Below are 25,669 nucleotides of genomic sequence, written 5' to 3' on the forward strand. Positions count from 1 at the left end.
TCTGTTTCTGATCATCCTTCACTTTTTAATATAATTTTACAGAGCACGAAATCAAGATTGGGGCATACACATGGGATTTAGGGAGAAGCTGAAATATTACAGCTCAATTTAAAACAATATAAAAAATTAGGTGCAATATTTCTCATAGTAGAGAAATTTGACATTCCGCAAATATAAAATTAGTTTCTTGGGGATACTGAGGCAGTTCAGCATTAATTATGAACTCAATATGCTGTTAAAAACAAATGACATCTTATTCAACAAAGCGCAGCTTTGTCCAAGTGTTCACAGAATCACACAGTGCAGAAGAGGCCCTTCGGCCCATCGAGTCTGCACCGACACGTGAGAAACACCTGACCTACCTACCTAATTCCATTTACCAGCATTTGGCCCATAGCCTTGAATGTTATGACGTGCCAAGTGCTCATCCAGGTACTTTTTAAAGGATGTGAGGCAACCCGCCTCCACCACCCTCTGGGTAAAAAAGTTTTTCCTCACATCCCCCCTAAACCTCCTGCTCCTCACCTTGAACTTATGTCCCCTCATGACTGACACTTCAACTAAGGGGAACAGCTGCTCCCCATCCACCCTGTCCATGCCCCTCATAATCTTGTACACCTCGATCAGGACACCCCTCAGTCTTCTCTGCTCCATTGAAAACAACACAAGTCTATTCAACTTCTCTTCATAACTTAAATGTTTCATCCCAGGCAACATCCTGGTGAATCTCCTCTGCACCCCCTCCAGTGCAATTACATCCTTCCTATAATGTGGTGACCAGAACTGCACACAGTACTCCAGCTGTGGCCTCACCAAGGTTCTACACGACTCCAACATAACCTCCCTACTTTTGTAATCTATGCCTCGATTGATAAAAGCAAGTGTCCCATATGTTTTTACAGCATACCTAATAGTGCAAAAGGGTTGTACATCAGTTCAGTGATTTCTAATTGATTGCAGTTTGCGGGGACTTTGACAGTGCACCCTATGGAGAAGCACAAAATCACTGACAGAAAATTCTGGAGTTCTGCATTTAACTGCACATGTGCAGGCTCCAGAGGTCGCTGTCAGTTTCAGAGATGTAATGATGGCGAAAATTGACAGTTTCACCATTATTACCATCACTATCACAACATCTGGGTCAACTTTTACTACCATCCTCTATCCCCTCCATTAACAAAGAAAACATCATTTCCCCCCCCCCCCGCCAAAACTGCTACATACTCTGGTATCTTGAAGATTTCAGGAAGAGCAGTGAATAAAAGCAACAGGTATGAAATGGGACTATTCATCTGATGCGCTAAACTATCTCATGAGGACCTTGCCTTGGTTCAGGTTTAGAGAGACAGTGAGATATTTGGAATATCAGATTTAAATCCACGAGAGCCCAGCATGCTGCGGATTAATGTAGGATGCACTTATCCCCAAGAGGCAACAGAATTCTAGTTATTACTCTCTGTAGTTACACAAGTGAGTCAGAGCAAAATACTGTGTGCAGAAGTATACAGGATAATTGTTTTTAAATTGAAAGCAAAAGAAATACTTGCATTTATATGGTGCCTTTCATGATCTCAGGACATTTCAAAGCACTTTACAGCCAATGAAATACTCTTGAAGGGTTATAACATAGGAAACATGGCAGCCAATTTGTACACCAAGATCCCACAAACAGCAATGAGGTAACAGCCAGATAATCTGATATTTTTCATTATCTTGATTAAGGGATAAATATGGGGCAAGAATCAGGAGATAACTCCCTGCTCTCTTTGAGTGCAATGGTATCCTTTTACATCCAACCGAGAGGGTACACAAGAACTTGAACTCCAGGTACTGCATTGGAGTGTTAGCCTAGATTTTTGTGCCAAAGACTCTGGAGTGGGACTTAAACCCACATCATTCTGACTGAGTGGAGGATGTTACCAACTGAGCCATGGCTGTCATGCTCGCAGGAAAAATGATAAATGAAATGAGCTTTCTTTCATTACACTTTACAACAACTTGCTTTTTATAGCACCTTTAACATAATAAAATGATCCGAGGCATTTCAAAAGAGTATTATAAATCTGACACCGAGCTACATGAGGAGATATTAGATGAGGACAGATTACCAAAAGATTCAACAAACAGCTAGGCTTTAAAAGGAGGTAAGAGAGGTAAAGGCAGTGAGATTTAGGGAGGAGATTTGAGAGCTAAGCATCTTGGATACTTGAAGGAATGGCCACCAATGACGAAGCAATTCAAGTTGGGGATGGTCGAAAAGTACAGAATTAGATGAGTGTAGGGATCTCGGAGGGCTGGAGGAGATTAGAGATAGGAAATAGCAAGGCCATAGAGGGAGTTGAAAACAAGGATGAGAATTTTAAATCAATGCATTGCTCAGCCAGAAACCAATGGAGGTCAGCGAACACAAGGGTGATGGTGAATTGGACATGGTAAAAACTGGGACATGAGATCATTCAAAACTCAGCTGCTCAAGGTAACAGTATAATGTGGAGGCCAGCCAGGAATGCATTAGTTTAGTTGAATCAGAAGTAACAAAGGCATGAAAGCGTATTTCAGCAGCAGGTAAGCTGAGGCAGGGACAGAATCGGGAGATGTTAGAGATGGAAATAGGCAGTTCTGGTAAAGTGGAGTATGATGTACCTTTAAGAGATTGCAAGTGGACTAACCATGTGACAGTACTGACCAATCAAAGTACAGCGCAGGCTACTTGTTAACTAAGTCTACAGCAGGGTATGGTTGTGGGAGCACATGAGGATTTAGTGCTCTGCCTTCTGTTGCAATAAACAATCACAGTTTGTTCTTATGTCGGTCTCCCTCCGTTATCGATAGCGAGCGTAACTAACAAGTGTATATGAAGGCGTGCAATTAGAGTTTACGTGACTAGTGAACTCATAGACTCAAGACATAAAACATTGTGATGCCGTGGATATGTGGACAGAAGTACATCACAGGTCAAATATGACATCAAGGCCGTGAACACACTGGTTCAGCCATATACGGTATGGTATGGACAATGGTTGGTAGCGTAAAAACATCCAAGTCTGTGGATCTGGTCTGTCATTCAAGTATCCAAAAGGTTCAGTCTAATGCAAAAACTAAAATGCATTTTCAACAGTTTCAAATCCTCCTTATAGCTACTTTCACACTATCAAAAATAAATGTGAAGCGGATATGAACAGTTTGTTAGCACTATGTAAGATGACTCAATTCCTCAGATGCAAAAGCAATCCGTGTCCATATGCAGCCAGACCTGGACAATATTCAGACTTGGGCTGGTGTGTGGCACAAATGTAACTTGCCACTTAAGTGCCTAGTAATGATCATCTCCAACAAGAGAGAATCTAACAATTTCCCCTTGATATTCAATGGCATTGTTACACATTAACACGGAGCTAGGGGTAATATATTAGCTTGCATGGAGGATTGGCTAACCAACAGAAAGCAGAGAGTCGGGATAAATGGTCTTTTTCTGGATGGCAAGCTGTAACTAGTGGGGTGCCACAGGATTCGGACCTTGGGCCCCAACTATTTACAATCTATATTAATGACTTGGATTCAGGGATAGAAGGTACTATAGCTAAATTTGCAGATGACACCAAAATAGGTGTGAAAGTAAGTTGCAATGAAGAAATGAGAAATTTACAAATGGATATGGACAGGTTGGGTGAATGGGCCAAAATTTGGCAGATGGAGTTTAATGTGGATAAGTGTGAGGTTATCCATTTTGGTCGGAAGAATAAAAAGGCAACTTATTATTTAGATGGAGAGAAACTTCAGAGTGCTTCAGTTCAGAGGGATCTGGGTGTCCTAGTGCATGAATCGCTGAAAGCTAGTATGTAGGTACAGCAGGTAATAAGGAAGACAAATGGAATTTTGGCATTTATTGCTAAAGGAATAGAATATAAAAATAGGAAGTGTTGTTGCAACTGTACAAGGCATTGGTGAGACTGCACCTGGAGTACTGTGCACAGTTTTGGTCCTCTTACTTGAGGAAGGATGTAGTTGCATTGGAGGCACTTCAGAGGAGGTTCACTAGATTGATTCGAGTGATGCGGGGCTTGTCTTATGAGAATAGATTGAGCAGTTTAGGCTAGAGTTTAGAAGGATGAGAGGAGATCTAATTGAGGTATATAAAATGCTAAAGGGGTTAGACAAAATATACGTGGAGCAGATGTTTCCCCTTGTGGGGCATTCCAGAATGAGAGGCCATAGTTTGAGGCTAAGGGGTGGTAGATTTAAATCAGAAATGAGGAGCAATTACTTTTCTCAAAGGGTCGTGAATCTGTGGAATTCACTACCTCAGAGTGCAGTGGATGCCGGGGCATAAACTTAAGGAGGAGATAGACAGATTTTTAATTGGTAACGGGTTGAAAGGTTAAGGGAGATGGCAGGAAATTGGAGTTGAGGCCAAAATGAGATCAGCCATGATCGTATTGAATGGCGGGGCAGGCTCGAGGGGCTGAATTGCCTACTCCTGCTCCTAGTTCTTATGTTATTATCACCGCTGAATTCCCCACTATCAACATCCTAGGGGTTACCATTGACCACAAACTGAACTGGACCAGCCATATAAATACTGTGGCTACAAGTGCAGGTCAAAGAGTGGGAATTTTGCAGCATGTAACTCACCTCCTGACTTCTTAAAGCCTGTCCACTATCTACAAGCACATGTAAGGAGTCTAATGGAATACTCTCCACTTGTTTGCACGAGTGCCGCTCCAACAACAAGAAGTTCGACACCATCCAGGATAAAGCAGCCTGCTTGATCGGCACCCCATCCACTATCTTCAACATTGAGTCCCTCCACCACCAAAGCACAATGGCAGCAGTGTGTACCATCTACAAGATGCACTCCAGCAACTCACCAAGGCTCTGGCAACAGCATCTTCCAAAACCACAACCACAACCATCAAGAAGGGCAAGGGCAGCAGACACATGGGAACACCGCCACCTGGAAGTTCTCCACCAAGCCACTCACCATCCTGGCTTGGAAACATATCGCCGTTCCTTCACCGTCACCGGGTCAAAATCCTGGAACTCTCTTCCTAACAGCACTGTGGGTGTTTTCTACAACACATGGACTGCAACGGTTCAAGAAGGTAGCTCACCGCCACCCTCTCAAGGCCAGTTAGGGATGGGCAATAAATGCTGGAATAGCCAGCGATGCCCACATCCCAAGAATGAACAATAAGAAAAAACAATGGCTAGTTGAGCGAGGTACTGGTATAACTGCACCCCAGAATGAAGCAGCATATTCAGAGAAGGAATGGAAAAATAATGAATTCTGCAAACGGATTTTTAATCCTGCCTTTTTATAAAAAAAAGATGCATTGTATTGTATTCTGTCTTATTATTCAAAAGTATTCATTAGCCTGTGATGACTCATGCTGGATTTTGAGCCGGATGTACAAACAATCTTGCAGTAAATGAAAATGGTTTAATGTAATCAAGAATTAATGGATTTAGGAGCTTCCTGATTGTGTCTGCTGGAATGTGTTAGGCTTAGTGGCTCTTGATTTATGTAACTGGTCACATCAGCTTGAAAAACAGCTACAATAACCATATAGAGAGCTCACCTGAACAGTACCCCACTATGTGTACTGCACCCCTCCCCCCACCCCACACCTCACCCCCCTCCAAACGTATTGGGGTATGTATATTACAGCCTGCAGTCCAAGAAAGCTGAGCTCATTCTTGTAGTGAGATTTACAAATGAGGTATTGCTGGTCCCACTAGAACACAGAAACATACAAACAGGAAAAGGCTATTCAGCCCCTTCAGCCTGTTCCACCATTCATTCACATCACAGTTGATCCGCACCTCAACTCCATTTACTTACCTTAGCTCCACATCCCTCAATATCAATACCCAAAAAACATCGATTGCAGTCTTGAAAATTTCAACTGACTCAACATCCCCAAGCTTTCTGGTGCCATGAAGTACCACCTTCAGCACAGGCTTTCTGTGCAGAGTAAAAATAGCTGCCTTCAGACCGCCACTATTTTTTTCCCTATTCACAAGCACCAGACTCGGTGTTGAGCTACTAATTATGTACTAAACCTAGTCTGCGTCTCCCCCTCAGAAATTGTCTAGCAGCTCAATGAAAGGGAAAATAAAAACTAAGCCAGGATTCCCTGCCCCTGACTTACAATGCAGGAATAACAGAATCTGGTTTGGTAATGATACCATCCAATGATCAAGAACCCTTAGCACTCACTACTTTGCTCATTGATACTGTGCTGAAGCGTCTGTCAAAGAAATACCAGGACCTATGGAACTGTGCAAATAACCACCAACCTCATGAGGGGGCACAATTGAGTTTAAATACAATCTACAGCACTGAAACTGTTGAACTGGGTTATGCTGGTATTTATGAAGTCTCCTCTCACCACTCTCCATCTCACCCTATCTCCTCTCACCACTCTCCATCTCACCCTATCAGCATAACCTTCTATTCCTTTCTCATGTTTATTTAGCTTCCTCTTAATATGCAACTATTTGCCTCAGCTACTCCACGTGGTAACAAATTCCACATTCTAACTACTCTGGCTAAACAAGTCGCTACAAAATTCTTTATTGGGTTAATTGGTAACTACTTTATGTTTATGACCCCCAGTTTTGGACTCCCCAACAAGTGAAAACATCTTCTCTGCATCTACCTTATCAAACCCCCTCATAATTTTAAACACTTCTATCAAATCACCTCTAACCTCCATCCCTCTTTTCTTGGGAAAAGAGCTTGAGCCTGTTCAGTCTTTCCTGATTAGTATATCCTCTCAGTTCTCAGTATATCCTTGTAAATTATTTTTTGCACCTTCTCCATTGCCTGTACACCTTTTTTATAATAGAGACCAGAACAGTGCAAAGCATGTGTCAAGTGTTAAGTAGAGTTGCCAACTTCTGGGGTTTCATCAAATGACTTGCCCCTACACTCCAGCCATCAGTCGGCCAACACGTCCATCCCTGTGATGTACTGCCTTCCTACGCCAAATGGAAAGCAAAAAGTCTCATTACCCTATCGGATGATGCTTGACTGTCAGCCCAACAGCCTTCCTCCCATACCATTTTCAATATTTTTATATTGGGCAAAGAGAAATATTCAAAGAAAATGGCATAAATAAAGTCTAAAAGCCGATGATTTTTCTCCAGGATTGCACACAGCAGTGTCCTGGAGATTGATCTCCCAATTCATGGAAACTCCAGGCCAATCCTGGAGGGTTGATTACCCTAGTGTTAAGCCATTCAGGAGTGAAATCACGAAGCACTTTTGTATATAAAGGGTAGGGAAAATCTGGAATTCTCCCTTCCAAAAGGCTGTAGATGCTGGATCAAGTGAAATTTTCAAGAATGTGCTCGATGTATCTTTGGTAGGTAAAGTATATGGATTAAGAGGGCAAATACAGTAGGATGTTATTCAAGGTCAAATTACACAGCATCAACCAAGAGTCAGGATCATATGCTGAACAGCGTAACTCATCTGAAGTACCCACAAAATAAAACCAGGACAATCAAAATTCAGTCTTATTCCACTGAATTATATATAACAGCTTAACTTGTTGGCCAGGTAGAAACAGAGGAAGTTGCACAACCAAATTGATCATCACAGGCCATCTGGCTGGTTCCAGAACTTCAGCATCAACAAGATAGCTGAGTGGACCATTGAATTACACAACAAAAAACCCCCACTGAATGAGACCAGAGTTGCATAACTCTGGGTAGGAAGCAATATTTTTCACATGACTAAATTTTTAAAAATTGTGTGAATCACCTCTATGCATGTTGATGTACATTGAGGCACTGGTGTACTGGGAGTCAAATACAAACTTATCATTGTGTTCAAATCTCTCCATGGCCTTACCCCTCCCCATCTCTGTAACCTTCAGTAGCCTTACAACCTTCCAAAAACCCGGTTCCTCTAATTCCGGTCTTTTATACAACCCCTGCTTCTCTCTCACCTCCATTGGCGACTATTCCTTCAGCTGACTGGAATTCCCTCTCTACATCTCTCTCCTCCTTTAAGACGCTCCTTAAAACCTACTTCTTTGACCAAACTTTGGTCACCTGCCTGAATAACTCTTTCTTTGGCTGTGACAATCTTTTTGTCTGAGTGCTCTCCTGTGAAGCACTTTGAGGTATTTTTCTACAGTAAAGGTGCTACATAAGTGCAAGTTGCCATGACATATCAACCATTTAAGATTAGGCAAATCAATGATTAAATATGTTCAGACAGTTAAGAACTCTAATTTTTTTTAGCACATATTGCACCAAATGTTAGATGTTCACCACATATTCAGGATACAAATTTACCATTAGCCCACTTGCTTGAAGATTTAAGTTTCAGACCAGTTCTTATGAGTGAAAGATGACATTATAGGCAGGATATTAAATTTTTTTTAAAGCCCTTTGGGAGTCACCTGTGTTCTGTTTGTTCAATTTAATACAGAAGTGAAGTAAAAATCAGAGAGCTTCCTTGATAGCTAAACTATACAGATTGAGAAGCCTTCAGCTTTGCCCCTCAGTATATATGGTATAAAAGTAAGAGAGTACATAAAGAGAAACTGTTTCCTCTGGTGGATGGGTCAGTCACCAGACACCACAGTTTTAGCATAAGTGGCAAAAGAACATTTAAGCAAACTGACTTTTTTTTGAAAAAGCTATTTAGGATAATCTGGAGTGCACTGCCCAAAAGGGTTGTGGAATAATATGAAAATATTTCCTACAGAGAAAGAGCAAGAGGCATGGGACCAATCAGGTAGCTTTTTCAAAGAGTCGGCAGTAGCACGATGGGCCAAACAGCCTCCTTTGGTGTTATATGTGCGATGTCATGACATTAGCCAATGCAGGAGTAAGGGTATTACAATTAGCTTGACATCTCTAAATTACACAGGAGTAGGAGGGTGAACTAAACTTCCCACAACACTGGCATCCCTGCCACGCTCAATAAACTGGCAACATGCATTATCAGCACACATGAAGATGGTCAGCTGGGAAAGGCAGTAGGCAACTACAGCCAACACTCAAGGAAGGAGAGAATAAGTGAGATCAGTTAATCTCATGTGCCTGCTCATGAGCCATGTTCTTTGCAACACTGCTATAAAGTGGGTTATTTTGAGAGTACCCTGAATGTAGTGGTTTTATAGTAGCAGGGTACTATATATTTAGCCTATATTGGTCGCTGTGTTAAATACAGCAAAGGAGTTATTCGCTGTGGTTAAAATATTGCCGCAACAGAAGAAAATCTGGCTAAAAAAAAAAATCAGCAAAGCAGTCAAAGGAGATTTTTCCCCATTTCTACATTTGAACACAACGGCACAAGAACTAGGAACAGAGGTAGCCCATTCAGCCCCTCAATCCTGCTCCGCTATTCAATGAGATCATGGCTGATCTGAATTATGGCCTTAACTCTACTTTCCTGTCTGCCCCCCTCCTTCGACAGCCTTGTCAATCAAAACTCTAACTCAACCTTCAATATATTCAAAGGCACAGCCTCCACTGCACTCTGGTAAAGAGAATTCCACAGACCAATGACCCTCAGAAAAAAAGATTTCTCATCTCCATTTTAAATGGGAGACCCCTTATATTTAAACTGTGTCCCCCTAGTTCTAGACTCCCCAGCAACGAGAAACATCCTCTCCATCTACCCTGTCAAGCCTCCTTTCGCCACAAGTTTATATTCACTGCAAGCATTCCTCAGCTAAATTAATTTACACAAATATGAAAGAGAGAGCACTAATATTTCCCAATTTAAATAAAAGGGAAAGGTCATCAAAACCCACATACAACAAGTACCGCATTCTGTATTGTACCTTTGTAACGATTGTAGTGCAGGTTCAAACAAAACGGTGCAAGTTGCTGCTTGAGTTTCTCGTTCCAGAGACTTCAGGACATAATCCAGGCTAACACTCCTAATGCAGTACTGATGGGGTGGTCTACTGTCAGATATGTCTTTCATAAAGGATTACATGACATAGGATTACATAGTACACGCAGCACAGAAACAAGCCATGCAACCCAACCAGTCCATGCTGATGTTTATGCTTAACTTGAGCCTCCTTCCATCTTTTCTCATCTAAATCTACCATCATAAACCTCAATTCCCACCTCCCTCAGATGTTTGTCTATTTTTCTCTTAAATGCATCTATACTATCCGCTTCAGCCACTCCCTGTGGTAGCAAGTTGCACATTAAAGAAGTTTCTTCTGAATTCCTTATTGGATTTCTTGATGACTATCTTATATTGATGGTCTCTAGCTATGCCCTTCCTCACGAGAGAAAGCCTTCTCTCTGAATCCATTTCTATCCAAACCTTTAGCAAATTTAAAGACTTCTATTAGGTTAAGCCTCCTTTTTTCAAGAGAAAAGAGACCCAGCCTCTCAATCCTTCCCTGATATGTATACTCACACATTTCTGGTGTCATCCTCAAAGCTTCTCTGAACTCTCTCCAGTGTCTCTATATCCTTTTTATAGTATGATGATCAGACCCCCAACCATACCTCTGCACAGTACTAAATGTGGTATAACCAAGGTTCGAGACAGATTTAGCATAACTTCCCTACTTTTCAATTCTATGACTCATCCTTGTTTTCAAATTCCTCCATGGCTTCACTCCCCATCTCTGTATCCTCAAAACCCTCAGATAAATGTGGTTCTAGACTCAAGCATCCCGATTTGTTCAACCATTCTTAACTGTCAGTTTCATAGTTCCCAAGCTCTGGAATTCCCTCCTTAAACCTCTCCACCTTTCTTTTGCCCTTTAAGACACTCCTTAAAACTAACTCTGGCCACACTTTTTGGTCATCTGCCCCATACCTCCTTTGTGGCTTGTTGTCAAATTTTACTTGATAATGCTCCTCGAAAAAACCTTGGGGTATTTTTCAGCGTTAAAGATGCTATATAAATACAAGTTGTTGCCTCTGTTGTCGATAATGATGATGATATAATAGAGTCCATGTCACTATTTCATAGGTGAAGGCAGTTATCTCCAGTGCTCTGTACAATATTTATCCCTCAAGTAACATCACTGAAAATAGATTTTGGCCATTATCAAGTTAGTGGGATCTTGCTGTTTGCAACTTGTGCCATGCTTTCTACATTCCAACAATGAATGCACTTCCAGGTACTAGATTGGCTGTAGTGTTTTTGGGCACCCTGTGGCCATGGAAGGCACTATATAAATGCAAGTCCTTTCTTTCTTTGATGAACAATGAAATTACACAACACCCCCAACTGTGAATGAATAAACACACAGTGGATACTGGTGTATTCAGAAATATTTGTTTCCAAACCCGCATCTCCAAAAAAATGCAAAGTTTCCTGCAAAATAAAACCAATCTAATTTCCAACCATCATTTTAAGAGCACAACACTTGTATACATAAATCTGGTTGTAATAGTTAATGGAAACAACTCAGTCTGACAAAGTATTGCATCAAAGTAGATATGTGGATATGTGGGGATGTGTGTACATATGTATAAATACTAGGGTCTAGCTCGTGGACACTTGTTTTAATTTGGATTGCGGGAAACAAATCCAATATAAATGCAGGTTCCAGGTGGGGGGAGTTGGGGGGAAAGAGAGAGAGAGAAGAGAAAGAGAAAAGGGAACAAGAGAGAGGAAAGAGAAGAGGAAAGAGAGGAGGAAAGGGAACAGAGGAGGAGCAGAAAGAGGGGACGAGAGAGAGGTGGAGGAAGAAAGGGATAGGAAAGAGGGACAAAAGAGAAAGAGGAAATAGAGAACATGCACAGCAAAAAATAAAAAGAGGGAGAGACTCCGCGGTGAGGCTGAAGGGATAGGCAGAAACAGAGGAGAAGTCAAGTAAAACAAGTTGTGATATTAGCATTTTTCACCATAGCTTCAGTACATCTTTATGGTGCAAACAGTAGTGAACTAATTTATTTAAAGTAAACACATTTCAAAAGATGACCCAATCAAATAAACAGACACAGGTGTGAAAACTACCAAACATTCCTTTTAATTATTCCTTAGCATTGCATTTGCAAGAGGCCAAAAATAAGCAGCTGCATCTCTTGGATGAAGTGTAGCCTACAGAAGGAACTTTGTGTTAAACTCCTCAATCAAGTTCAGCATCAGGAAATTCATTCAAATGCCCTCGTGCTAAAAATCACCCAAGCTCAGTGCCAGAGTTTGATAATGCAGTTCTGCATGAAACATAGCTACACACTTAACAGTTTTATTACCCTTTTAAAGGGGTAAATATGTTATTATTCCATCTCCTAGCTAAGCACAACAGCAAACAAATCTACATCAACCTTTTTTTTATATATGTAAAAGGCCGTGAATCTTTCTCACACCTTCAATGCTAGGCCACTTAGTCAGACACGGAAGGTCAGGATCATAGAATGAATGAATACCTTCCTCTCGACCATACAGTTATCACCTGCATGACCAGCAGCCTTCCCTCATCTGTCACCCGCAGCAATTGCTTATTAATCGCACCAACATATATCATTGTCGCCCCCACCCCCCATCGGTACTCTCGCACTGACAGCTAGATCAGACAATACAAACACTCACACAGCACTGCCTCAGAACAAGCCTTACCTCAACAAAGGCTTAATCTTCGCACTGCTTTGCAACAGTTCGCCTATTCCACAATATTCCCACAAACACACACACAGCTCCTTCTTAAAAGGTATCAGCTCTCACCTAATTAAGGATTGTTTGTAAAAGCTCCTCTTCTTTCTCCCTCTCCTGCCACAAACATCTAATACCGGTGTATAACACAAGTAACAGCACGCAGTGGCTGGGACCTCCCCAGACATGATGTCATATTCTGAGTGACTCACATTGGGTTTTTTCTCTCTCTCTCTCCTTCCGCAACCAATGCAGACATCTCGACTGGCTGATGTTTAACAGAGTCATGCTCCGGGCAATCTGGGATTGGCTTTGTTCTAATTTAATTGCTGGTTAATAATGTGAATCAAAGGAAAACGTATTATTTAGGAGCATATTTATAATGTATGGTACAACATACAGTCCATGGAGCTGAACTGGAGCTTCAGGTAACTTTAAAACAGATTACCTTCTAAATCACAACTGTTCTGTGAAACAACTCCCGACAGCATTGTCACTCCTCTCTCCTGACCCGAACCCCACCCACCCCCCACTCACCCCCTAACATCGCCTCACTCCTCTCCCCCCTCCACTTCCCACATCCCTCATTTGCAAACTCCTGCCACCACATCACAAATTAATCAATCTCACCCCCTTCATGTTATTTTCCTGATCCCTGGGGTTCAACCTCTGCTCCATCCATCAATAAATCAGTCACTGGATGGTGAATAGGAGTGGAAATCCTGGCTTATTTTCTATTCCCGATCCCACATTTGCTGAGTTTGTCTTAGTCCTCCTACTCGGAGTTAACTCAACCAAATCAATCATAAAATAAAAATCCTCAGAAATGTTCTCTCCATTACTTGGGTTCTGAGGAGCCAGCTCACGACAGTAATTTTCCCCAATCCCCTTAGGTATCATTTTATGTAGAGATGACCCATCTGGTATTTTTTTTATAGCCCAAGGCCAGGCTGCATTGTAATCATACTAATCATTAGCACTGTACAAAAGCAATACATTTACCAAAAAGAGAACCCAGAATAGAAAATAAGGTGATGCCTTAACTCCCAATTTCAAAAAATACCTTTCACCTTAGATAAAAGACAGGTTATTTGAAACAGCAGGGTTGGTGCAATGCATTGGCATATCAACTCATAACACTTTAGTGGGGTAGGCCATGTATTTCAGTTCCACATAGTTTCTAACTGCAGCCTTGTCAATAGGCTGGATGTGCAGTGTAAAAACAAAGGCATTTGTTCCACTGTAAAGGGGTTAAAAGAATCAAGGCTGTTACCAGAAGCCTATCGCCCTGAGTCAGGGAATGGCAAGCTCTATAGGCACTATAAATTTTTGTTGTAATGTAATGAACTGTCTCAAGGTGCTTCACAGGAGCATTATATAACAAAGTATGATATCTAGCTACATAAGGAGATGACCAAAAGCTTGGTCTAAAAGCTGATTTTAGGAAGTCTCTTAATGGTGGAAAGTGAGGTAGAAAGGCAGAGAGAGGTGTAGGGTTGAGACTAAAAGAAAAGACTCTAAAAGGAGAGGAAATATAGTCAGGATGTAAGAAAGACTTGCATTTAAGGAGGGAATTCTAGAGCTTTAGGGTCTAGACAGCTGAAGACATGGCTGACAATGGTGCAATGAGCAAAATCAGGGATACAAAAGAGGCCAGAATTAGAGAAGCCAAAGATCGTGAAGGATTGTAGGCTGGAGGAGGTTAGAGATAGAGATAAGAGCAAGGAGGGATTTGAAAACAAGGATGAGAATTAAGGTGTTGGCAGATGATCATGATCTGTCAACCTGCATTTGTATATCATATTTAATGCAGAAAAAACATCCCAACCGACTACTTTTACTGAAAAAATTTACATGGATGCTGAGAAAGGGCTAAACCAGTCTCTACTACAAACAATGTCGAGTTACCTCCCACCTCACTTTAGATAATCTGCTGGCATTTAATTTTTTAAGATTTGGTATAACAAAATGGCCACTTGGCAAAGTAGGGATGGCAACACAAATGCACTCCCATTAAGGAGTCATCAACCTTCTAGGAAGGAGGAGGAAAATTGGAAAGAAAAATACAATGTGAAATATAAACAAACAGGCTAATTTTTAAAGTCACGTAAAATGTAGTTTTTCAGGAAGAGGAATGGTATGGGACAAAAACTTGAGCAAGCTCTGACACAAACATGAGATCATTGCTGACAATTCTATGAATAAAAGGGAAATGAAATTATGTTGTATATTTCCTGTCAGCAATTACTCATACTCCAAAAGCAAACCCTGCTTCAAATTAATCTTAGGAGTGATCTCAGAGTTCAAACCAAACTCTTCATTTAACGATGGGCAATTTCCAACCCTAACATTAAAGGCCACTTGCCAACTGTAACTTTAAATCTTAAGAACCCGTATTTAATGTCAAAGACTAGTTTGAGGAAATTTTTTGAAGAAATAAATTTGTTCCGTCAATATTTTCTCTCAAACATTGAAATATCTCCTTAATGAAGATGCCAAAGTCCATGCTGCATGGAGTTGTTATGTTTACACAGAGTGACGTGGCTTTTCCTGAACATTCTTAGAGAGAATCCTAAGCCAAGCCCAGGTTATGCAACCAAAACACTTAACCAAAGTGCAGTTTAAACCCTGAGAACTCACCAGTCCCAATCATTTCCAGAAATTCAGGTACTTGAATGCTTTTAGTTTTTTTTTAAATAAAGCAAGGCTGGATAAATTCATTGGACACAGTTTATCTATATAATTGCTATATACATGACAGGCTGGTTGATGACTTTCATTTCTGGAGCAGCTTTCCTGTACACATTCATATGGAAGATGAAACATTAAACTGAGGCAATGTCTGCCCTTTCAGGTGAACGTGAAAGATCTCATAGCAGTATAGAGTCATTTACAGCACAGGAAGTGGCCATTCAGCCCATCGAGTCCATTTTGAAGTGCAGGAGTCCTGGCCAATCTTTATCTCTCAATCAACATCACTAAAAACAGATTATCTGGTCTTCAATCTCATTGCTATGCACAGATGTACTATCCTGTTTCCTACATTACAACAGTGACCACATTTCAAGAGTGCTCCATTGTCTGTAAAGTGTTTTTGAACATCCTGAGTTCATGAAAGGTACTATATAAATGCAAGTTAGTTCTTTAGAGACAACCTTAGGTAAAGAAGAATAAACAGGGGTCAAGTTTGACTGAAAAATCAATCTCTCCCCTCCCTGCCTGCTGGAAGAAAAGGGATGGAATAAAGAACTTGCATCTCTATAGCCTCAACACACCCTCAGGCCTTCCCAAAGTGCTTCACAACCAACGGATTGCTTTCAAAACACAGTCACTCTTGTTACATTGGAAAATCTGATAGGCTAATTACATAGTGCCTAACTGGGATACAGCAAGGTCCCACAAACTGTTGTGGAATCTTGCATCCGCTTGAAGGGCTTCGGTTTGATGTCTCATTCCTCCCTCAGATGATGTAGTACACTCTGTGCAATGCTGGGATGTCAGATTGAGTAGTCAAATTCTGGAGTGAGTGTTGGGCCAGGGACCTTCTGGCGTGGAGACAAGAGTGCTGTTACTGAGTTAACTTAAGAATGATATCAAGAAGTTCTTCACACAGCATGTGCACAGAATGGATTCCTGGATAGTGGAGGCAACAACAATGGAATGATTGAACAACTAAATGCTGCAATGAGGTGGGACTATTAAGTCTATTCAAATGCTCTGCCATTTTCCATCCTCCTTAAGGCTAAACTCAGTCAAAACTCTGTTGTTCATATCCAACATCACACCAATTCCTATCCTACCATCACCCTCATGCTCAATGAATTATATTGGCCTTCAGTCCAACAATGCTTTGATTTTAAAATTCTCACCCTTGTGCTCAAATCTCCATGTGGCTTCATCCCCTATGTAGCTCTGCAACCTCCTTGAGCCTTACAACCCTCTAGGGGCTCAACATTCTTCCAATTCTAGCCCCTTGTGCATCTACCATTTGCTCCAGCATTGGCAGCAGTGCTTTCAGCTGTTTAGGTCCCCTAAGCTCTGGAAATCCCTCCTCTAACATCCCTCCTCTTTGAAAACTATCCACCGTCTTCACTCATTGGCTTGGGATCACTTTTTTGTTCAGTTGTGCTCCTGTGAAGCACACTGGGACACTTTAGTTCATTAGGGTGGTGGTGGATGTTTTGTTGTTGTTGCATTAAAGGCACTGTATAGATGTTTCTGGGTGGGTAAATTAAATAGGCAAAAGAATCTTATTGATCTGAAAATATTTTCTAACTTTCCCCATATAAATAAGTATATACACATGCCCCATTACATCCTCAGAACATCCCAAAGAGCTTCACAACTAATAAGTTATTCTTGAAGTGCAATCACTGATAAGTAGGAAAACATAGCAACTAATTTACACATAAAGGTCCCACAAACAACAAATAAGATATACGATCTACAAAATCTGGTTTTGGTGATGATTAAGGGATAAATGGCCAGGACACTGGTGAATGTCACAAGATCTTTTAACGTCTAACACCAGAACAGGCAGATGGGACTTTGGCAATTGACAAAGCAGTACTTCCTCAGTATTTCACTGGAGTGTCACCCTAGGTTATATACTCAAGTCTGTAACAGGTCTTGAATTCAATCTTCAGACTCAAGGAGTGATAAAGTGTAACGGACTGAGCAAAGGCCACAACTGATGCATTCAACAGATTCAGAAATCAGTAAAATACGTGTTAGCCCCCAATTGACCGGGGAACCAAAAGGGTGATGCCAGCCCTCAAAGCCTTAGACCAATTTGAATCAACACCATCAGGAAAGGGAACGAGAAAGAGAAAGAGAGAAGAAACACGGCTATCAAATGGAAATTAAACTGAAAGGTGCGAGTGTCTATGGTGAAAAGAAAACTGGGCATGTGGGAGCGACGCTCCCTCTCCATTGCGGGTAAGAAGCTGGTCATCAGATGTGACGCACTCTCACTGTTGCTGTACGTGGCGCAGGTCTGGCCCATTCCAGACTCCTGCGCGATGGCGATCACCCGAGCCATCTTTTGCTTTATCTGGAGGTCGAAAATAGATCGTGTCCGCAGGGACGCGATGTACAAGCCTCTAGACAAAGGGGGAAAAAACGTGCCCAACATCGCCCTCATACTGATGGCCACCTTTGTGTGTGGCTGCATCAAGCTGTGCGTAGACCCTCGGTACGCAAACACCAATTGTCACTACGTGCTGAGGTTCTACCTGTCCCCGGTGTTGCGAAGGATGGGTCTGGCCACGCTGCCGCGGAACACTCCAAGTAGTTGGACCGTGCCGTACCACCTGTCCCTCGTGGAAAAATTTATGCAGAGAAACACCTTTGACCACAAGTCCTTCTGGCAGTGGTCGGCACATAACGTCTTAGAGGCCCTGCGGGGAAAGGAGAGGGTGGATCCTGTGGGATGGTTCCCCGAGCAGACTGTCAAAGTCATTTGGCAGAATGCCTCATCGCCAGAACTTTCCAACAAGCACCAAGACATAGCTTGGCTGGTGGTGAGAAAGGCCCTCCCCGTCAGATCCTTCCAACACACCAGGAGTCTCACCCCCTCTGCACATTGTGCTCGAGGTGGCTGTGGTGGGGACGAGAACGTTGTTCACCTCCTTGTGGATTGTGCCTTTGCAAAGAAGGTCTGGAGAGAGATGCAGTGGTTTCTGTCGAGGTTCATCCCGAGCAGTTCTGTGACACAGGACTCTGTGCTCTACGGGCTGTTCCCAGGGACACACACCGAGACAAACATCAACTGCAGCTGGAGGATCATCAACTCGGTGAAAGACGCTCTTTGGTCTGCCCAAAACTTGTTGATCTTCCAGCGCAAAGAGTTGTCCCCGACCGAGCGTTGCAGACTGGCACATTCCAAAGTCTAGGACTACGTGCTGAGGGACGCACTAAAGCTTGGGGCAGCCACCGCAAAGGCGCAATGGGGAAAGGTCGTGGTCTAAGACCTTTCTGCCACAGTGCACCGAGGGGCTGGGAAATGTTGAGAGCCCCTCGGGCTGTACAGCTCAAAATGAATGTATGCAGTGTGTTATAAATGTATTGAAGCACCTCAGAGTGCAACATGATGTATGTTGATAACTCCAATACCATTGTCTGATTGTCTGCATTGACCATATTGAAATGATTGTAATATTCATTGATTGTATTGATGCACCTTGTGATACATGTTGTAAAAGTTGAATCTGATTGTACTTATGTCATGGTGATTTTGAAATGGTTTGGAATGTTCTTCCAGATAATTTATGAATAAAGTATATTTTTCAAAAAAAAATCAAATGGAAATGTAATTGATAAGTCACACACAATAAACGAGAAAGTTACAAGTTTTCTCTAACCAACCAAAACTAAAATACAAGCAGAACTTCACTGCAATTTACGTCAAATAATAATTAAACTTCAAGTTTCAATGTTCTAGCCTTTACCATAGATTAAAAGCAAGTACATTTCCCCTTGTTACTAATGTTTGCTATGTCCAGATCGAGAAACTCATTTTATGCTCGGATCAACTTGCTCCTCCTCCCCCATCTTAGCAACCACAGGAGTTACAGTTTTAAAAAAATAAATTGCAGACTTGATTCCAACAATCTATTTCCAAATCAATTCACATGTTATAGCTTGGGTCATTAGTAAGACAAATGAAGAGAGTTTATGCAGAATCTCAAGAGGTGGTTTCGCTCCGTCCTGTATATTACTAAAGCTCACTCCTGACCTGCCAGTGTGAGCCTATTCTTTCCCCTCACTCCTCAGCATGGGAAGCCCAAGTTATTACTGAAGCCATACCAAATACATTTATATTGCAATTTAGGTCAGATAGGCTGAGCTGTCAATCAAAGTTCCAATTATATGCAATAAGTCAGTAGCAGCGATATCCTTCCAGTTTCTTCTAGTTTTAACGCTCCTCCAGTCAGAGTGACATGAGCCCCTGAAGCTATCCATACCTCAGCATAAATCAGCACCATCAGGAATAGGAAAAAGAAAAACAATATAAAGCTCTCGATAAAATTGTAACTATAATAAATTTGTGAATACACAGAAAAAATTACAACTTTTCATGAACAATTTGGTGTCTCCACTGGACGAACGGCAACCAAATAAAGGCCATAAATTTGTGGAAATGAAACTGAGAAATCACAATGTACCTTCTTTTAGGTTTTCCTTTCCTGCAGGCAACAGTTCATGGAGGCAAGTTGCATCTACATCTGGCCTCTGCTACTTTCGCATTGGTTGCTGTGTACAAGTCAAACAGTTCTCTCTCTGCCACCTTTTTTTGGGGAGCAGAGAAAATCAAAGGGTGCCAAGTTTTCACTCTTCTGATTTCCAAATGCTACAGAGGAGACTGGGTCCACTCCAAGGAAGGTTGTGAACATGCGCCTTAGCTCTCGACAGAAGTATGTATTGATTACTCATCGCTTTGCTACTGTGTGTTTAACTGGTTACACCCAAAGCCACTTCAACACCGTCATAAAGTTTCCCCATTAAAAATAGCTTTGGGCTATCACATTCAGTTTGCTATTCAAACATTTTAAATCATGACAATAGATTATCTAACTATACTCTCACCGAAAGAAGTTGTGATTGGTACAGAAACATAATACCAAGGATGCCTTTAAAATAATTTCTATTGATAAAAATGCTGGTTGTGAAACAGATTGAGGACTTAAGCTAAAAGAAATAATTCACATTTCTGAGCATCCTTCCAGCCTAAGGGCATTCAATATGCTTTACTGCCAATGATTTACTCGAGCTAATATAGGCAAACACAGCAGCCAATTTTTGCACAGCACCGGAATGAATGACCAGGTAGCTCTTTGTGCTGTTGGTCCTGACATCAGACCTCTTCACTCTCTTTCTAAATAGCTAATTTGGTTAACCTACTGCCAAGAGCAGAGTGCAACTGTTCAATCCAGGAGGATCTTGGGTACCCTCTAAGTCAGGGATCACAGTTGACTGGAAGCAGCGTGATAGGAGAAAGGGTTAATAGGGGTCCACTGGATGAGTGATGTGAAATCAGGACTCTGGAGAGGGAGAAGGGGAGCCAGGCATGATTTCTGGTGACCGCTTCATGCAAAGTGAGAATGTGTGGATATTGGATAGAGACAACATCAGACTCAGCTATAAACCTCTCACCAGCTTGTACAATCAAATAGCCTGCCACCACTTGAGACTTAAACTCAGAAGTTAAGAATGATCAATTAGGTGAGACACTGGTCAACTAAAATCATGGAATCTTACGCAGCAGAAGTTCAGTGCTTTCAGGGTGAGATGGAGAACATTTATTAGTTTCAAGAAAAAACACTGAAAAGATTAAACTGCACTCAATGATAATGTTTCTACGTGGTTAAAACAAATACAAACGTGGTTTATCCACATTGGGTACAAGAGTTAAAGACGATACAATGATCAATGAAGTGTTAAAAAATAAATACACACACACATGACCGAGCAGGTTCAGGTCAAGAAAATATGAATGAGATCATGAGCAAACAGATCAATAAATCAGCCTGACTCAGCGATTACCTGCTATGCCTATTTCAGACAGGAATGGCAGGAATGTGGCATAGGGGTAATGTCAGTTTTACAGCACCATTAAGACCCAGGGAGACGGCAGCGACAGAATTTCAGACTCTTGACAAATATCGGTGGGTCCCTCTCCTACTCTCGTTTTGAGAGGCTCAATGCGCAGGAATGACTATAATGTCCACATGTGTGCAATTCCCAGCAAGGATCCCTCGACGATGAGGAGGAGCAGGAATCCTAGCCGTCCTTTACCCTTCTATGCCCCAAGAACACTGAAGCTATTTGTATGGCTCGATACAACACCAGGCAGCGGTTTTAAGACCAAGACAACCACGAGGGGAAGTTGCGCTCACTTACATTAAACGAAACTGTTCACAATGGTTTGCACATAATGATTGCCGCATAACAGTGGCTGCACTTAAAAGTAATTCCTTTGTTATATAAAGTACGCTATAAATGCAAGTTTCTTTATCCCATTTCTCGCCTATTCTCCAATTAAGACAGAAGCTCGCTTGTAAAGGACTAACCAGCACATTCATAGAGAAGTTGTGGGCTGCAAGCAGAGAAACCTCCGAAGAAGCTATACAGTGCAAGTGTTAAACCAAAAGATGAAACTAGCCCGTATGGAGACAGAAAATCAACGACTGCCTTGCTCTCTAGGTAGTAAATAGCTGCACCATGAAAACTAGCCAACAGACCTTTTTAAATAAAAAGGGACATGAGTGATCTTAAATAAAAACATAAGCAGTAAAGATAACTAACTTTGAAAACCTGCAAAGACTTTATTTTCTTCACTTTACTTTTCTCACATCACCTCCTTAAGGCTCCCTCATTTTCACTCTGGTGCTCCAGTACCTCATCTAAGTGGCCATTCTTCACGTTTGAGCTAAACAACGGGCATTACAAGGTTATTCTGCCAAAAGAGCATCACGCCTCACTCATGTCCCCGCCTGATACCCCCACACACACACACACAAAACTCCAGTAAACCCCAGCACTCCTCCACCCAGCTTACAAAATCTATTACAAAACAAGATGCCTGAAGAACACACTTGATTTGGACCAACACCCTCTATGCCAGATTTATACGTGAATTGGATATTCATGAAAGTGTTCACTTGCCGCAGCTTGATGGCTGCCTCAGGAGGCAGAGATGTGCATAAGGAATTGTGGCAGGACCCGCCCCCACTCCCGCCTCCTCACCCCGCTCTTTGGTTTGAAGTCTGAACTGGAAGAAAGGGAGATTAACAAAAGAAGCATTCTTCCCAGTGAAACAGTGCCAACCAAAACCAGTGAAGGTCGTTTTCGAGCAAAACAAGAGGAACCTTGGCTGATCCAGGATGATGCTCCCTGCGCAGTACTGAGGGAACGCTGCACTGTCGGAGGTGCTGTCTTTCAGTGGAGATGTTAACCAAGGTCTGTACTTTGCTTCTATATAAGTGAGTATTGCTTTCTTTATTTTGAAATCTCCAGCTACCCTAATGACTCAAATCAATACCCAGCATGTAACCAAATGATATGAAACAAGGTTTCGTTATGATTTGGCATTTTTCCAGCAACACTTTTTTCCCCCATGCCCAACACAAAGGAGCATTCCCACAGCCTTCCTGATCCGAAACTTGAGTTTATTCACAGAGTAATTCAAGACACAGCATGCCCCAAGTGAACAATAGCCATGTTTGCCATCAATATGTACACTGGAGACAGTAATTCCAGACATCTGAGAAATAAACTGAAAGTATATGTCAATCTATTGTTACTAAACAATTCTACTTGAATAAGAAAAAAAGATCAGAAGCAAAAATAAAAAAAAGCAGCAATGCATAAACCCCAGCACTTCCCTCTTAGCTTACAGAATCTATTAAAAAAAAACAAGATGCTTTAGAGACTTTCCATAACTCTTGAAAGAATAACTCAATTTGGGCCAACACCCTCTACACCAGATTTATAAGTGAAATTGGATATTCATAAGAGTGTTCACTTGTCACAGCTTGTTGCCTGCCTCAGGAAGCAGAGATGTGCATAAGGAATCATAGCAGGACCCCAATTATATCCCCCTGATCTTTAGTTTGAAGTCTGAGCTGGAAGAAACGAAGATTAATAAAAATGCTTTGCTTCCCAGTGAAACACTGCCAACCAAAACCACAGCCATATAGATTTCCTGCTTATGATGTTTATACCTGTGAATCGAAGAAACTGATAGCCCAACCAGCGCAGATAATGAAGGCATGTGATATTCATTAAGGCCAGACATTAGTCTAATTCATGACCTCCGATAGTGAAATAGTCAGTGCTTCTACAAAGAAGGGAAATTTTCAATTTGTCATAACATTTTTCAGCTATGAATCCTCAAAGCAATATTAAAATACAGTCTGCTTTGACTCAAAATAATGCAGGCCTCTAGATACAAAGACATTTCAAAAAGGAGTTGGTTGTACACTTGAAAAGGAAAAATCTGCAGGGCTGCGGAGAAAGAGCAGGAACTATTTGGACAGCTGTTTCAGAGAGCTGGCATTGGCATGATGAGCTGAATGGCCTCCTTTTGTGTTGTAAGATTCTATGATTTCATATTTAATTGGCGAGGCTTGAGAGGTTTTAAAAAAAGAAATTAACTGCTCCAGGCACACACACGCCCACGCCCACCCCCCATCCTGAGGTCAGAAAGACTGCTTTGGCTCACTTACCCAGAGTCATCCCCTTCAATAGGCAAAAAAAACTGCTCTTCATATGTTACATGTAAGAATCTGGCTACTCAAATCTCACTGGCTGATGAGATTGCAACAGAGCATGTACATGTTGTACACAGTGGAAACTGATCAAAACCATTAGGCACTGTACACACACTGTGGAATCTGCTTGCCAAACTGCATCTCCTAGATTTTTGCATGCCTCCAGGACCCTCGAGCAAGCCCCAAAAATCTAATTCTTCCTCGCTCAGTCTACCAGGGCAAATAATTAAGAGAAAAACCACAGCATATGCATGAGGAAGCACTTAAAACTTGAAGTACTTCCCTTCAAAGTTCAGTTCGCCTTTAAGATGACAAGTGAAAATCCTCTGAGCTGCTACAGTTGTAATGTGTTGACTTTGTGGAGGTCAGTGACTCCCAGCTTCACCTGAATTGCCATGAACAGGAATTGACTAACAGCATAATCCTTATAGTTTGCAGAATATCGTTGATGTATTTAACTATTAATGATTTTAATAGTCTTATGCTGAGAAGTCTTGCTGGAATACAAACATCGTATTAACACAGCAAAAATAAATCATTCCCACATACTGGAAGTGCACTGAAGTGCAAAAGATTTTAGCCAAACAGAGAATTTTTATCCACACTAAAACCTTTGATGCATTTACAATACAGGAGGAGAGAAAAAGAGCTTGGATGAGGAGTCGCCAGTGAAGCAGCGAAACTTTTCTCCGGCCCATTTCTCTTCTGTTCTGTTCTCTCTCTCTCTCTCCCAACCCAAACCCCTCACAAAAAGTTCCCGGTAACCGGCCGCTGGGGCTGGTCACAGGTGGTCAGTTAGATATGATTGCACACAAATTACTTTTTAAAAAGTTTACTTTCCTTTCACATTTTCACCACCTAGAAACATTAGTCTTGGGTAGATGGGGCAGGGGGGAAAACAAACAACAGTGCATAGGCAGCCCCTTTTGCACTCTGTCCAATCTTCTATTCCATTGACTACAGTCCATTGGGTAGGTTGTAAAACAGGCAGATGAACTGTCACCTGTTTTCACTAACCCCCTTCCTTCATCCAATTTCATCCACACTGACTCTTGCTGGGTGCAGCTAAAGTGCATATAATAAATAAAATACATATATTAAAATACACACACGTACAGGGTGTTTATAAAGTCCTTGTGCAATTTTAAACTTTAATACCGTTGGTTGTGCACATGATAATATTTTCATCCAATAGTTAGAGTTCCTATGTGGTGCATTTTTCCTATAATGAGGAATGAATTTTCTATCCCCAGTTGTTACAGACTTCAGTTCCGTTAACCACAATACAATTCACCTCTTCTTCTATTGTTGCCATTTTCAATGAGAAAAACATCAAGATTAACATTTTAAAAGTTATGAATTTTGTTTTCCTATGTTGTTTGCAGTTTTCTTCTATGATGTGCACATCCAAAGTTAATAAAGGTTAAAGTTGAACAAGGACTTTATACATCAAAGATCTGACAAGAGAAACAGTTTCCACTAATAGGACGGTTGGCAACCCGAGGGCACTGACATAAGACAACTGGCAAAAGAACTGGAGGGGAGAGGAGATTTTTTAAGATATACAGTTATGAACTGGAATATGCTGCCTGGAAGCAATAGCCAATTTCAAATGGGAATCAGATAATGACCACCATCAACATCTTGGGGTTAGCATTGATCAGAAACTAAACTGGGCCAGGCAGTGCGAGACATTGCCAGGTTCCTGCGGGGGAGAGTGAGGCTGAGATATTGGCATATTCCAGTGGAAGAGCACCATGAGCAAGACATTGCCATGTTCCTGTGAGAGAGTGCCATG

The 25,669-nt window shown here is 41.6% G+C and overlaps 1 protein-coding gene across 3 annotated transcripts in view; it reads right to left on the reverse strand.

Moving 5' to 3' along the window:
- The window catches only part of pak1 (p21 protein (Cdc42/Rac)-activated kinase 1), a 196,200-nt gene that overhangs the window by 102,242 nt on the left and 68,289 nt on the right, over positions 1 to 25,669 (reverse strand). Inside the window, exon 1 of one of the 3 annotated variants that reach the window (XM_078545050.1) lies at positions 19,765 to 19,966. The exons of 1 other annotated variant lie outside the window; for it this stretch is intronic. The gene's annotated coding sequence lies outside the window, so the exon portion shown is untranslated. Of the gene's footprint in view, positions 1 to 12,670; positions 12,790 to 19,764; positions 19,967 to 25,669 lie in introns of those variants that run through there. One more of the 3 variants, XM_078545049.1, reaches the window with a different exon arrangement.

Source organism: Cetorhinus maximus, chromosome 7 (genome assembly GCF_964194155.1).
Source record: "Cetorhinus maximus chromosome 7, sCetMax3.hap1.1, whole genome shotgun sequence".
In the NCBI taxonomy this organism is placed as follows: domain Eukaryota; kingdom Metazoa; phylum Chordata; class Chondrichthyes; order Lamniformes; family Cetorhinidae; genus Cetorhinus; species Cetorhinus maximus.